The sequence below is a fragment of the Aulonocara sp. 'chitande type north' Nkhata Bay genome, linkage group LG16, assembly GCF_057382095.1.
Source record: "Aulonocara sp. 'chitande type north' Nkhata Bay isolate Kocher_YH1m ecotype deep benthic linkage group LG16, A_spYH_male_GT1.1, whole genome shotgun sequence".
Classification (NCBI taxonomy): Eukaryota; Metazoa; Chordata; class Actinopteri; order Cichliformes; family Cichlidae; genus Aulonocara; species Aulonocara sp. 'chitande type north' Nkhata Bay.
The window spans coordinates 31,747,733-31,763,916 of NC_141359.1; the positions used below are offsets into that span (position 1 = coordinate 31,747,733).

Genomic DNA, 16,184 nt, shown 5'->3' on the forward strand with positions numbered 1-16,184 from the left:
CTTTTTGGTTCAGATTTGGTTACATTTAGGTGACTAAGCCTATTAGATTAAAGTTGTCCTATGACAGGGATAATTCACATAAGCTGAAAAAACTGCTAAACCATTAAGTTTGCTTAACTAAAAGTCAGCTCTATAGCGTGACCAGCGGTGGATAACACTTTTATTTCTTGTTACAGGGACGGTGTCCCACATTTGTATTTGCTCTACTTTATAGAAGTCAGAATACTTGGCTCTAACAAGAAACATGCCGCTCAAAAAGAGACCTGCAGATGTACAGATGCATTCCTATTGAAACCTAAAGATGGTTACCAGACAGAACAGCAGCTCAAATAACGGCTGAACAACTACTGAGACACAAAATGGGAAAACATGGGTGAAGGAAGGCTATTTTATAAGAATCTTTCACGTATGCTTACTGTATTTACTTAATAGTCAATCTGGGGGGAAAAAAAGAATCCATTTGTTTTTTAATTATTACCTTTTTGACCAATCTATATTCTGCATAGTTTGTTAATTACATTACATATAACCTCTTACCATATTAGGGTGTTTCACATTGTCCCACCCACATTTGGTTTGTTGGAATCTGATCACCACACACACCGTATGCTAGCATGCTTCAATAAGGCTGGCTAGCTTGGATCGAACTCACAATCTTTTAAAATGCAGTGACACACAATGACCACTAAACCATCTAACTGATGCCTTGATAATTGTATAATTTATATTTTTACTTATTTACTCTCCGTAGGAACAGAATAAGTTTCATGTTATTTTTAGGTTACGTAGGAATTCTTCAGCTGTCAGATCTAATTTACAGGTAGACAGGTGTACGGTGCACGGAGGGGAAGTGCTGGTGACAGGTTCACCGCAAGTTTCTTTTTTTTTTACTGTGCTTTTGTTGCATCCCCTGCGTATTCAGAGAGCTCACGGCAAAATGTGGACATAAAAACATATGGTTTCCCCCTCTCATGGCCAGCTCTAACCACCTTGGCTGGACTTTCTCCTTGACTCTGTGACAGTTTCATAAGTAACCTTTAATTTAACTTCCCAGATGTTCTCTCCATGAGAGCATTTTTCACTTACCAAATGCTTCCTTCCTGAGACTATTCAGCTCATTTTTGGTCTTGGCTGCAACACTACCTAACAGTAAAATGGCAGTACTTTTTAAACCACACTCTAAAACTTTCACCTTTGGTTCACCACATTTGAGACTGTATTCAGGCAAATGTCCATTACTTAATTGTTTTAACTTTTTGATTTCTGCATGTTGTTTTCGGTGCCAGAGTAAAGAACATAGGTCATGGTCATGTGAAAGTAAAGTCATGGGGTAATGACCCACCGTAGATATGCTTGTTAGGTACTAAATCTTGAGATTATGTGGAAAACTTAGAGTTTTTTGACCAGGTATTATACCTTTATAGTCATAATAACCAATACCAATAAAACGGGTCACTCAACTGCGTTGGCCCTCTTTCTCCCAAGAGTTTATTTCACTTGAATTTATAGTTTTGGCTGGGTTTGCAGCCATGGCAGCATGCTGTTTTCAGTGATAAATCTCTAAAAACCCAACAACAGTTCATCATTTAAGAACTAAAAATCCAACATTTCCCTTAAGAGTTGGTGGAGACCGAAGATCAAAGGTAAACAGGATAAGACTGAACTTTGGGATGACCACTGAATGGTAACGTGGCTCAACTGTAGTCCACCATATAAAATTAAAAATATGAAAACATGTCAGAGTTGTTTTTTTCTTTATTCTTCCCCTATGTAGCTACAAATCTGTTACAAATGAAAAAAAAAAACTCTTAGGATACAATATTACAAATATTTGACATCATGCAAAATGCAGATGTCTTGTAAAACGGAAGATGTGACCTTGGCACCTTTAAACAAACCCTCAACTCCTTTCATAACACCATAAAACTACTTAATGTGGTTGATGTTGTTGTGGCAAAATCTGTACCCCATCAGTGCAAAACAGTCTGTATCAGACTAGGAATGTTTTTGTTGACAGATGATATGCCAAAATGGACGGCGACTACAAAGACCTTTGGGAAAAGACAAGTTTAGACTAGGACAGGACACATTCTCCATGGGTGAATCACTTCTGTGCGGAGAAATGTCTCCCTTTGAGGATTTGAAGCTCAGGTCTGAAGGATCATGAAAGCAGTTGAGACGTGAGAGGCCTGACAGTAGCACGTTATCCATTAGTTTGATTCAGAGGTCGAAATTACCACAGGCTGCCTCACATGTATAGCTTCAGGTCAGCCAAGCAGAAAGGAGACGATTGCCACAATATGCTTTCTCATTGCCAGGGTGAAGGTTGTTTTAAGGGTTAAGCACTTAACTTGGCTGAGCTACTTTAAGATCTTTGCTTTAAGAGCAATTTAACGTGCAGTGAATCAAAGGAAGCCTGCAAATAATTTCTTATATCAATTAAAACCACTATGGCTCATATGTGTGAGCCCTGTTTTCAATCACAGGCATGTAAATCGGGGATTACTGAACTATTTTCTCCATTGCATTCCATGTTTGTATGAATCTACTATCCATTCCAAATGTTTACAATGTGCACAACACACTGGGGGAACCAAATCCCTCACCAAAGACCAAGTATCCAGTGGATTGCAGATCATACAGAGTAATGAGAAGCTAACAACTGATGTAATATAAAAGGCATCTAAAACAGCAGAGAGAAAAAAGCCCTGTGGATGAGTTCTTACTCCACCCCTGAACCTGACCTTTCCTTCTAGTAAAGGCAATATCCTGTGGTTGATCTCTTTGTCTCTCTCAACCAACAGAAAACAGATGTGGAGCTCGTGGCCTATATAGTACACGGTCACCAGCTGGAGGGGAAGATATATGAATGTGATTATTATTTTTTTTTTTTTTTGTAATGGTCCTAACACTGTCAAAGGCACAAAAAAAAAAAAAAAAGAGTTTGGCGCAAATTTAGGTGTCACTCACATTCTTACATTTTCTTCCTGTTAAAAGAGAGTTTTTCTTTCCCACTGTCACCAAATGCATTCTCAAAGTCAGCCTTTGATCGCTGGGGTTTTCACCATATTATTTTATAAAATATATAGTATGTAAAACACCTTGAGGTGACTGCTGTTGTGATTTGGCGCTATATTAAAAAACTGAATTGAATTGTTTTGATCTCTATTGAATGATTACATGAAAAAGGGACAAAAAAATATTTGCCACGCATTCTTCTGCTGTGTAACCTTACACCTTAGCTGCAAAGTGGGAATGCTTTTATTTTTGCAAGTATTCACTTTTTTGCAAGAAGAAATGTCACAGGACTGCCGAATTTATCACAATTCACGGAACAACTATGCCCGCGCCAAACTTCACAGCAAGTTTTTTTTTTTTTTAACATTTTCAAGTTATTTTAGCCAGTGTGGCCCCACCACGCTGGTCTACAACAAGCATGCAAATCATTAATCAAACCATTAACTGATAAGCTGACGAGTTAGAAAGTTCTCATTGCTTGCATATCTCAGCTGAATGAAGCTGAGCTGAGTCTGTATCCATGTAATGTGTGTTTTAAGTCCCAGCTGTCACTGGTGCCACCATGCACACTGCTGAGTCGTGCCTCCCTCTCTGAAGCATTTGGCCGGGGGCCATTCATCCTAAACGTGCTGTTAGCACTCACTCTCGACCACTCCAGCTGTCACTGACCTCGACCACGACATCAGCTAAACTGCCACTCTGCACGTCTGTGTTCGGACGCTCCAACGAGCCAATGTTGGCATTTGCTACACTCAGGTTTCACTGTGGTGTAGCTTCCACGTCGTTGTGGTGAGTTTAGTAGAAGTGTCTGATAGCTGACAGTCTGCATGTGTCTGCATCGGCCACTCATGCCAGCTGCTGCCAATTCACAGTCAAAGCTTTAGTCACAGCAGAGGGACTCCCATTGAAGTTTGCTGTGCATGTGTGTTTATGCAGGCATCCAAAGCAGCTGTCAAAGCGCATCTTCAGATGAGATCCTAGTTGACCAGTAACAGTTATCAGGACCTAAAGTGCATTTTAATTTTTTATTTTACATTTTTCACTAAAACTAATAATTACACCATTAGCTGCTAATTTCCACACTCCCAGTTTGTATTGCAGACTTTCAGTTAGTTACTCAGACATCTCTTCTGCTCCAGAAAGAGCCTCAAAACTTTCCAAGAAGCTGAGAAGCTGAGCTGTGGTTCTCGATTGATCCTTATGTGTAGAAATGGTAGACCGTCCCTTTTCCTGTGTGCTTTTATGTGGCTGCTACAAACTCTAAAAGTACTAAATGTGTAGCTCAAGGTGAGCCAAATGGCACTGTCCTCTAAATGCAAGGATTAGATTTAGTGTTAGAAAAACCACTTTAATGAAGCTGCATTCTTTAACCTAGAGCGTGACCTTCTTATGTCAGGCCCATATGAAAGGTAACATGCGCTTTGCTGTTAAACAACCTTTTTCTGCCGTCTTCACCTGAATTTTTTCACCCTGGAATCCACTGCTGCCCTGCGACCATGTTTTGGCATTACCGAGTTCACGCTCAGAGCAGCCTGACATTACAGAAGTTTTGCATGTGAAACAAATTAGAACAAAAATGGGCCCTGAAGATAACACGGCGAGGTTTTCATCCTACTTTCTCTCTAATGAGCTGATTACAAAACACAAGCAGACCTCTTTTTGGACCCAAGCCACAGAGAGAGAGGAGAGGATGGCAGCAACAGAAACGCCATGAGGGAGGAGGGGGAAGGTTTGGAGGAACTTGCTGAAGACAACCACATGTCTCTATATCCTAGCTCAACTCTGAGCTCCGACTCTTGTCTCCGGCTTCTATCTGAGAGGAGACTGTGGCCTGGCACTGAGTCAGCATGATGTGGAATCTAATATTTCCCATCATATGGAAATGTAAGAAAAGGAGCCCAGCTGCCCTGCCCTTAAGGCTGCGTTGACTTTGTAGCTATGGGAGGGCCTAGTGTAAATCACAACTTACAAACTCCCTGCCCTCTCCCCTTCCCAACACAAACCCCAGAGTTAGGAGCACAAACAGATCCCCCTCCTCTCTCTCTTTGAGCACGATGGCTGCATTTTGCTGCGAGTGGCCTCTGCGCAAACCCCGATCTCTGCCTCTGCATCAGATTAGGGCCAACGGCAAACAACACAGACAATACTGCATTGTCTGTTAGCCTGTGTCAGTCTATCTCACAGCTCTCCACCACACAGAAAAAAGCCTGCTGGGTGTTTAATGAGGAAGTGACAATGATACAGTGAAGGGAAATCAGAAATCCTCCTCATCAATGGCACTAACAGCTGATTCCACAGCCAGTCAGGGGGGCAACATGGACTGAAGAAAGCATGCATGAGCTTGGAAACATTACTCTGCCTTCCCATGTGGTTTCCATTTGTTCACAATAAACAGGACACCATCATCACTTTCTACAGACTCAAATATTTTGGGAAGACAGTTCGACTTAGTCTAAAGATGTGAAGTTCAATCTTTAACCTTTTTTTATTTACAATACGCACAATATGAGAATGCAAATGTCCAATTTTAGTCTGGATATTAAACACCTTGACAACATTTGATTGTGCCCGTGTAAAAAAAACTATTTCCTAAAGTGTGAACAGGTCAAAGGTCGACTATTTCTCTGTGCTGTGTGCTACATTTAATAAAAAGCAACTGTGGACAATATCTGAAGCTGATTCTCTGTAAGGGCTACATGTGCAGAAGAGTGCAGTGCAGTTTAGGTGCCAACTTTCTGTTTACATCTATAAATGCTAGCTACAACAGGAAGTGACCATATCTGAATGAAGTGGTAAGTTTTCACCTGATCATCGCTGAAATGCTTTGCAGTCTGCCTCTGTAGACTGTATGGGAGCATACAGACACAGTTTAATAAAATTCTAGAATTTCACTGGAGCTTGGACTTCTTTGATATCAGTTAGTACAAATAACCGCACAGCAGCCATATTATTGGTCCGATAATTTCATTAAAAATGCGTCAAAAGGCTCAGGCAGCATAAACACAATCCAGAGGTCCAGGTCAGGGACGAGGTGAAGCCTAGCAGACAGCTATCAACTACAGCCATCTGTCAGTCAAAGAGACCACGCCCCCTAATGATGCAAAATATGCAAAACAATTTAAACAGGTGAGTTAAAAATATCACACAATTAAAGCTGTTGCGAAGGGGAAAATTAGCTATAGAGACGGAAAATAATTTGTTGTTCTCATGTGAAGTTGGACATCACATGGACGTCTATGGGCACTAACAGACTGCTGGAGCCTCAAGTGGATGTTAAAGGAACTGCACCTGTTGCTGTTTCCATGTTGGTTTTATTTTTCAGCTCTTGAGGTTACTGCTTGTAGCTGATACAGGCTAATAATGTCTGGTAATCTACCATTTTTCTAACGGTCCAAGCCAGAGACAAACACTTCATCACTTAGTCACAGGACTAAATTAAAAATATTCAGTGTTCGGCTTAAAAAAAACATCCAACCTGTCACTTTCCTTTGTCCACAGAGTTTATCTTGCGGTGAGATAATAGAATAAGTTTCACCACCCCACCCCCCCTCCCTCCCTTCCTGCAAATGAACTGACCTGTGGTGACCTGGGTAGGGTTTCCCCGCAAGACCCCCGCTCTGTGACCACCATTGTTCCTTTGTAAGCTGATAGACAATGATGATGTTAGACCTGAAACACTTTTGGGAAACCAGGCTTGAGATGAGTCAGTGGAGAAGCGTCTGTGAAGAGTTTGACCGGGCTGTGTGTTTGTCCACCGCTGCTGCTGATGACACATCGTGCATCACACCAAGTACAGTGTATACAAGAGTGGATGTGTTTAAGTTTTCCTCCCTCTTTGGAGAGTCTCGAGCTGGCTGAGGTAGAATTACATGATAGAGGAAGGCGATCGTTAGACCCTCAGTTTGGCTCAGTTTCCCTGAAACAACTTATTTCCGCCGCAATCGTGTTGAAGATGAAGGAGAAAGGCTGCAGTGATTGACGAGGTCAATCGGCCTGTAATGAGCTTGTCAGTTATTTTACTGCACAGCCCTTAAAACGGCTTGTTAAAACTACATTATCCTGCATTTTCACATGTGTTCTCACAGGCCATGTGTGCTCCTTTTGAATGTGGCGTGACCTCTGTTTCTGTGCCGGGATTCGAGTGGCCACTCGTACCCGCTCTAGTGTAAAGAGGACGAAGCCCAGCCCGGATATGATGTGAGCCTCTTTAACCTCACGCACTTGAGTCAGAATTGAACGGGACGCCTCGAGGGGAGAGAAACAACAAGTGTTAAAACAAGCGGGGATTGTCCTGCGCCGCCCGCCATGCCAGAAGCAAAGGAGACGGGATTGAGTGAAGGGCTCTACACATGAATGTAAGCGGCCATCTCTCTCTTTCGCTCGCACACTTTCCCCTCCGTCTGAAGTGCAGGCTGACTGTGAAAGATGGCGGTTGCACGCCGCCTTTTACTGCCGCTCTAAACGCCCATTAAAGTCTCATCAATTCATCCCTGCACATTTTAGTCCTCAGCACACCTCCCCACCCCGTCTGTCTGTGTGCTGCGGGTCTCACAGTGAGTCTCATCATCACCAAATCAGAGTGTCTAACAGATTTCATTAATACAATATCAGATATTTCTCACTTGGTCCACATGTCAGCTTTGAGCTACACATTTCATTATGTTTTATTTTCTAAATCATAATCATTAACTTCGGGTTCAGCAAATTGAAATAAAACAAACCAAATTAATTATTTTACAGCATTTTTTTGTGATGGTGAAAATCAGTCGTTATATATTTAATCCCTGCATACAAACCTATACTAACACACAAACACACATCTTGCTCTGTAAGGGGTGTGTGATCGCACTTATCATCCCCTCAATAATGTGAATATTTAACAATTATGTTTTTTTGTCTTTTAAAAGAGAAAGAGAAACTGATAATGAAACTGATGATATCACGTTTTCTATATTTTTAAAAAAGCACAATGGCCGTGACAGACGTGAAGACAGAATTGTGAGTTTCCTGATCTTTTTGACCCCTCAAATTTCAAGTCAAAACCCTTTTTTTAAAAAGCACACCACACAGCGTGAAAAAGAGGGAGAAATAAAACCATAACAGCCACGTCGATATGATAAGCAGAAGAACTCAAAGAAAATATATAAGTAGAAATGGCATAAAAAAAACCCATTAAAGACTCAGAATGGACAAAAATCCTGAGACACCACAGCCTGAAGTGAAAACAAATTAAAACAGAAAGTAATCTTAAGTTGTCAGTTATGGGACTCTCACAGAGACGGTCGCTTCAGGTTTTAAGGCGTGCTCAGAGAAGATTTTAGCAGGATAACTAAAAGCTGGTTTCAAACCGAGCTTCTCCAGAACCTTACAGAGCATCATGCGTGCTGCCTCCTCCACGCTCTGTTCAGGCAGATCACTCACCTAAAGCACATGGAGTGTGAATGCATCTGAAGCTGAGTATTTCCTGCTTTACGCTCAGACTGGTCGATTATTCAAATATTAAAATTTCACTTAGATTTGTCTTCCAATCATAATGAAAATCAATCAATCAAATCAATTTTCTCTTTAAAGATTCAATCTTTTTTGTGCACCTTAGCGCACCTACAGTAGTGTGCTTTCACCTCTCCCTAAAAGCTTAAATCTAATCACTGTTTAGTTCAGCTCAAGCCAAGATGGTTTAAAACACCCTTTGGTCAATGAGATCAACAAGAAATAAAAGTTTTAGAAGGAAGGATGTTGTCTGCAGCAGATTAGGTTTTAGCTTCAGCTCTTAAATTTTAGGTTCTTGGGCCTAAAGTTCAATTTAAAAATTTGAACTTGAACTGAAACTATCTCACCCTGACTCGGTCCAAAATTAATGTCTGAAAAACAACTTTGCAAAGCTGAGCAGGGACAACATGACTCACGGTTTTCTATTTACATTTAGTTCATCAGTCAGGGAAAAGAGCTGCAGCTGGTGACGGACTGCCTGTCAGGAGCCTGGAGGACATTTCCCGGTAGCCCGAGGCTAATTTTGGCTCGCTACAAACTCGAACGGTAATAAAGCAACAGGCAGGCAGGAGTTAACAGGCCTTTCACGACCGACTCATCAAGATCGACTCCCACTCTCGCACACAGACTCTCTCACTACCATGTCCACGACGCTCAGGCGTGCACATGCTTCTGCTCCTCTGCCAGTAATGTTTAAGTTTTTCAAAAGAAAATGAAGGGAGGAGGAGGAGAGAGAGGAAAGAAGAAGAAGAAGATGAAAAAGGCCCAAAGATGCAGTTACAGACTGAAATGACAGTCTGAGGCCAGCTCAGTGAAAACAGGAGCAAAAACACACACACACACTCTGAATATATGGGTGTCGTTCTCAACTATTTTTCATAATCCTTTAATATAATCATTTAGCTCACTTTTGTATTTTCATCTGCTTTTAAAAATAAAATAAAATCAAGTAATTGTTTTGTGTCGATTAGCTAATATCGCCAGATTCCTCTTGACTCTTTTTATTGGTGCCTCCACAGCCTTGGAATTGAGTTTTCTAATCCACATAACTTTCCAAAAGAGGTGTCTAGTGCCTGTTTGATCAGCATACTGTTATTACATATCATATGCTGTAACAGCGAAAAACAACATTTTTGAAATATTGTCATTTTAGAAAATGTGACATGTATTGAAGTATTGATTTATTAACACTCACAATACAGCCTTTCCCTGGAACTCCCTGCACTTGTTTTTTTTCAGTGCAGATCGGGGGGGACAAAAGGCATAATAAACATAAAGATGAATTGGACACCTATTTTTTTTTCCATGTCCCAATTCCCATGGCTATTCTAAAAATTGTAGCCTAAATGGAGTCAGATTGTCAGTCTAAATTGCTTTTTCATTATTTATTTTTCTTCTGCCGATCTACCACCAACAGCCAAGCATCCACGCATTCATCTTCTGGAGGTTCTGTACACTTTCTGGATTATAATCTGGATTACAATCAACTAACTGAAGTGATTGAAGGCACATATTCAAAGATTTGATGGCCAAGTGCTCATCAGTATGTCTGCAAAGTGTTGTCTGACGCTCCCTGCAGCAGTTCAGGGGTTTACACGGCACTTAAGGGAGCAAGCAGCAGCTATCCTTCATCCACAGCAGCTAAATTCCAGTGCAAACATTTTTCCGCTCAACCACAGAGGCCTCAGAAGCCCCACACCCCCCCCCCCACAGCTACTGCATCCCGACGCTGGCTGCACTTTATGCCATCACGAGGTGACAGGCCGCTGAATGGCTTCATTGGTACAGTGCAGACTGTGAGAGGCATTCTCTCTCTGTCTTTCAACTTTTGAGTTTACTCAGCAGGAGTGAGCGGTTGTGGTGTTGGAGAAGGAGGAGGAGGAGGGTGGTGGTGGTATAGGGGTGCTCCTCCCCCTCCTCAGAGTCACTTCACCCTCCAAACCCTCCTTTCTGCCCCTGTACGCTAGACTTCATCGGTATTTGCTTTAAAAAAAAGAAAAAAGAAAAAAGAAAAGTACCCCCTCCTCCTCTTCTTCTTCTTCCAACACACACACCTACGCACACACACACACACACACACACACACACACACACACACACATTGACTCCTTTACCAGTATGTGGTTCATTAAATTTTCTGCAGACCTCCAAAAAAGACAGACACACACACACACACACACACACACACACACACACACACACACACACACACACACACACACACACGTGTTTAGATAGATGTGCTGTGGGGGAGATATCACACACACACACACACACACACACACACACATACACACACAAAACAAAACAAAACAAAACAAAAAACAAGAAGCAGATCAATAAAATAGGGCCTGTGTGAAATGGGGGGCTTCAGCAGCACACGGGGGCTGCAGAGATGAAAGTGACATGGCCACTATAGGGTCTATGAACGGCACAGAGCGGAGCCCCCAAACTGAGGCTGAATGAGCTGAATAGGCTCATCCATTCTTCCCTCCTTTCACTCTCCATAGGCCTGAACTGTTGGAACTCTTCATTCCTCACAATGGCCAAACGCACTAAAACTTTTTCTTTTTTCTTCTCATGCAAATCACCTCAGCCCTGACCGCCAGTGTCATCATGTGCAGCAAAAAAACACACATGAACCTTCTCAGTTTTTAAAAAAGGATCACAAATGCTGCCATCATCTGAACCTTTAAAAAAATCAAAAAATTCTTTAGAAAAAGCTTCATTTTGGCCTTAAAGTCCAAAAAAATCCCAATTTTCCTAAATCTGTGTCTCATTAACATACAAATAAATAAATAATAATAATAATAAAGCAGATTTTCAAATGTGACTTAGAAAAATTCCCACCAAAGACGGGGCTTCTTTCCCACTAACATTTAGGCCAAAGCAAGTAAGAAAAAAGGGGGACTCATAAAAGTCCACCCATGACTTTGGAGATCATTAGCAGCGCCTGTTAGATAGGAGGGAAAGCCAACAGCAAATATAGCTGCTAAAGGGCCCCACAAAGGCGTGAAGTGTTTGTTGACTGCTCAGGCTGCAGAGCAAACAGTAAACTTTGAATCTTTCAACAATAAGTACACATCTCCCACAGTCCAAGGCACTGATGTGTCCACCATTCCTCAGCTCACTGTTTGATTTTTGCTCCTTTGTACCATTACAGGATTAAAAAAGTGGAGCGTGTGGCTGACATCAGAATAACTACAATGAAGCAGGAAAAAAATATATATCAAAGGTTATTTTTGCTTGAAATGAAACAAATGAAAAGAAGATAAAAATACAGTCGACTTTGGGTACGTTAGTGCTAAACTGTGAAAAGTGAAGCAGGAGGATTGGCGCCGGGTATTCTGATCACATCTCTTCCCATATGGATCAAGTTGCAGGAGCAAAAATTTTTTGGATTCCTGTGTCAGATAAGTTCAAAGTGCAAATGAGATGTGAAGCTGCCCTAAAAGCTTCATCTGCCGCTGACACGCAAGGCAGCCGAAACAGAGGAAGAAGAGGAGGAGGAGGAGGAACAGCAGTGAAACACTTTCTAACACAAGAGAGGGAAAAAAAACCCAGCAACATTAAAGCGACTCCAGTTAGCATCTGCACGAACTTCTCCTACCTTCACTGACGTCTCTTTTTCTCCTCGAAGCTCTTCCAGCTCCGTGTTTTTGCCGGGGGTGGGGGGTTGAGGACTGTGCCAGGAGTCGAGATTCCCGTAAACTAGAACCGAGCTGGCACCAGCACTGAGCGACGCTCTCCAGGCTGGACGCAAAACTCCATGAACCGAGTTAAGAAAAGTTTGGAAAGCCGCAAAGTTTGCGCGACATTACACTCCTCTCTCTCTCTCGATCGCTCTCTCTCTTTCGTCTCCCGATTCAGAGCGCAGTGTCTAACTTTTTCTTACAATCCATCTTCCTGAAGAGGTGCGCTTGTGCGTGCGTGCTGTGCTGTGCGCGCTCTCAGCTAACTAACCTCATGCTTAAGTTTCTTCCTTGATGCGCGTAAAAGTTTGGAAGCAAACGCGGTTTGTGTGCGTCTCACGGCAGTTGTTGCAGAGACATGCGGTGCTGTTGAGATCTTCAGACTGCTGATCTGTTTTCAATCCGACCCCCCTCCTTCTCTCTCTCTCTCTGTCTCTCTTCCCCCCCTCACCATCCCTCCTCTCACTCCCCGTGCTCCCTGGTGAGTTGGGCCATTTGCTGCACCAGATGGGCCGGGCTAACTCAATCCAGCAGTTGCAGAAAGCAGGGGGAAAAAGTTAGCTTAAGTTTCAGTTATTGCCCGGTTTTTCACAGGCTTCATCTTTAAGCGTGTCTATCTGAGCCGGGTTTAGACTTCACGCTTAAAATGCGCAAATCTGCATCAGCTGAAGCGCTGATGTTGGAAAAGAAATAAGCGCCTGGTAATTTTCCCTTTTGGGAGCAGTGATTTCTTTGAGTGGGTGGACACATTATCAAAGCGCTCTTTTATCATGAACAAACCAAACGCGCATTCAGCAACAGATACATCCACAGCCTGTAGTTCCAGTCACAGCTTGTTGATTTAAAAAGTAGACAACAGGCAATCTTCATAATTCATGCTTTGTTTACTTCCATGTAGGCTTTTTCATCTTGGTTGGAACCTTTTATTGAGCGGTGCAGCGGGGGCAGCACGGTGCGGACAAACGGCATTTATGATGTGATGCATGTACAGTAGATTTCACCTCACATAACCCAGGCAGTGGCAGAGCGTTCAAAGGCTCATTTTGTGGTTCTTTTTTCAAAATATTAGATGTTCTTTTTTAAGGAAAGTGACGATGTGGAAAGAGGAGACAGAAACTGAGGGAAGCCAGGTCCACTCTGCACAAGTGCGCGAAGTTTACTTTTAATCAAATCTGAATTTAGCTGAAGAGTAAAAAGACTGAACTCTAAATCCTGCTTAAGTACAGATTAATGATAAAATAAATAAATAAAAAATACCCATAGTAACCAAAGTTGAAGGCCTCAATCTTAGAATATATACCCCAGCAGATGTTTTTCCATGTGAGCACCACTTTAATGCTGAAGTGCCTCATGGTGAAGCTGATTTACTGACTTTATCAGCCACAAAATGCCAAGGCAGCATCTTATTTGTTAAAACAAGAGGAACATGGCTCCCATGCAGGTGTCACAAGGTCTCTAAAAATTTTAGATTTACAGAAACATGAATGCAGGACCTAGTGCTTCCCAGTGGAACTTCCCAGTGGGAACTTGGGGAAAGGATGCCAACGTGGCATCCTTTCCCCAAGTTCACACCATGCAGCACCTGACCATCAACATAATGCAAAAGAAAATGAGAACCGTGCTCCAGCTCGCCTCCTCACCTTCCGGTCTTAAGTGAATTTGCGTTTAACACAGGCTTACCAGAAGCTGCAGAGCTCTGTGCATTCTGACTCTTTCACACATGGAGCATGGAAAATTTCAGGAGAATCAGTAGTCCTTTTTCACAGGCAGGACATAGTCTTACTACAGTAAGTGCCTGTGTGGTTTAGGTGAAGCTGCCTGATGGAGCGCTTAATGAAACAGGTTATTAGCTGCTTTATTCACACATCAGTGCACAGACTTTATACCAGGTATCTTGCAGGTTAAAGTCTGAAGAACACTCGATCCATCAGCATCGGCCTTGTCAACATTACTAAAAGTCCTGTTTTTAAAAAGCTGGGTGTTGCAGTGAATGTGTGAAAACAGAAAACAGAAATTATATATATAAACTCATCAGTTTCCCCTTTCAAATAAAATATAATAATAACTGAGTTTTCATGTCCTCTCTGCAGTCTGTGCAGACCATCAAGTGAGTTGTTCCCTGTCTCCACCAGTCTGCATTTGGAAATGTCCCCAAGCAAGATACTGAACCCCAAAGCTCCTGATGCATGCTTTGCGTCAGAATGTGAGTGGCAGTTAAAAAGTACTTGAAGTGCAGCGCGTGTGTGAAGTCTGAGTGGATAGTAAGAGTAGAAAAGTGTTACATAAATACCAGTTTACCAATGAGCTGTCCCCACTCATGACACAGTCACATACAACACTGCACAAATGTCTTGAGCTGTCACTCATTTCTTCATATTTCACTCAGAAAATGGAAAATAAGTCCAGCAGTTTATCGCATGCTTATATGTTTGTATATGTTTCCACTTTGAAACGTGTGCAAACACAGCATACGAGGCAAAAACAGAGTGTGTACAATCCTAATGAGCCTGAAAGTCAATATTTAGTATGACCGCCTTTACAACACAGCCTGAACTCTCTTAGGTAGCTTTCTTGCAATTTCTGTAAGTGGTCTTCAGGAATGGTTGTCTAGTTTTCTCGAAGAAAATCTAAAGCGATTTTATCTCACTGTTGACTATCTTTTATTCTGTTTTCTGTCAAAATGGTTCCACACAGAGACCCTCAAATGAGAAGAGTTACTTCAGTGGGGTCCAGAATGCGGGATTGTCATGTGGTTCATATAGATTTCAGATAGTTCCCGGAAGTGCTGTGCAGGGATTTGGAATATGTGAATATAGGGAGGCAGAGCTCTTCTTTCAGGAATTAGTCGTGAATAAAAACATTGCAATACAATAGTTGGTAATGCCAAAGTGAAGTGCATGTAGTTAGATCTCTGTATATAAATTAATAAAATATTAAAGCTCTAACATTAACTGCAAGTGTTAACAAACCTTTAACTGCAGTTTTGACATAGTTGAGCTGATCATTACAGTGAGAAATCCGGCTGCTTTCATTAATATAACAGAATAAATATTTAAAAATGATTTATTACCTACCTGCCAGTTTTTTTCATGGTGGTTTAAGTAATCCCGTGATAACTAACATGATGATAAGTGTGTCTACAAGCGAATATTTAACTTGGTCAACAAAACAAGGTCAGATTTTGAAGCTTTTTTTTTACTGATTCCAAAATGTTAGATGAAATAATATTAACATAAATTAATTCACAATTAATTATATGCTCCTGGTTATTATTATGTTTGCTAACCTAATCTGGCATCAACTATCATGCCCAAAATCTACAAGTGAATTTGATTTCATTAATTAAACATTAACATTAAACATTTTTTAAAAGTGCATTTTAAACTTCTGTGTCACTATCTCTATGGCATGGGTTGCATATGGTGCTAACTTCTGGGAGCCATTGCAAGATTTTTGAGCCGCCATTGCTGTGTATTAAAAAACAACTAAATACCAGGATGCAATCACTCATCGTGGTGACTTCTTGACTGTGAGCTGACTGCAGGTTTCTGCAGCCTTATAAACAGTACAGCTGCATAATGACTGAAACTTGCAGTGCTGCCCAACAATAAGCCACAAACTCAGTTTTATAACTATATAGCAGTTGAGTAAACAGAGACTCAAAGCTGAATGACTGGTGATGTTAGACACCGACTCACAGATGCATTCATTCTTCATCGGCTTTTCATCCCTGCGAGGATTTCTTGTTTTTTGAGGACCTGTCAATCACAGAGCCCCCTCACACTCACACACACACACACACACACACACACACACACACACACACACACACACACACACACACACACACACACACACACACACACACACACAGTCCATAAAAGAGGCCTTTTAGCATGTTTTCGTGATCCTGCCCTGCCATTCATGTGTGAGAGAAACAAGCACTAACATGGACATCCCAGGTAACCCTGGCCGCACATGTTC

The 16,184-nt window shown here is 41.7% G+C and overlaps 1 protein-coding gene across 1 annotated transcript in view; it reads right to left on the reverse strand.

Moving 5' to 3' along the window:
* Nucleotides 1-12,596, reverse strand: part of gli2a (GLI family zinc finger 2a) — an 84,999-nt gene extending 72,403 nt beyond the window's left edge. The window contains exon 1 of the mRNA XM_086266495.1: nt 12,119-12,596. The gene's annotated coding sequence lies outside the window, so the exon portion shown is untranslated. The remainder of the gene's footprint in view (nt 1-12,118) is intronic.
* Nucleotides 12,597-16,184: the final 3,588 nt, after the last annotated feature.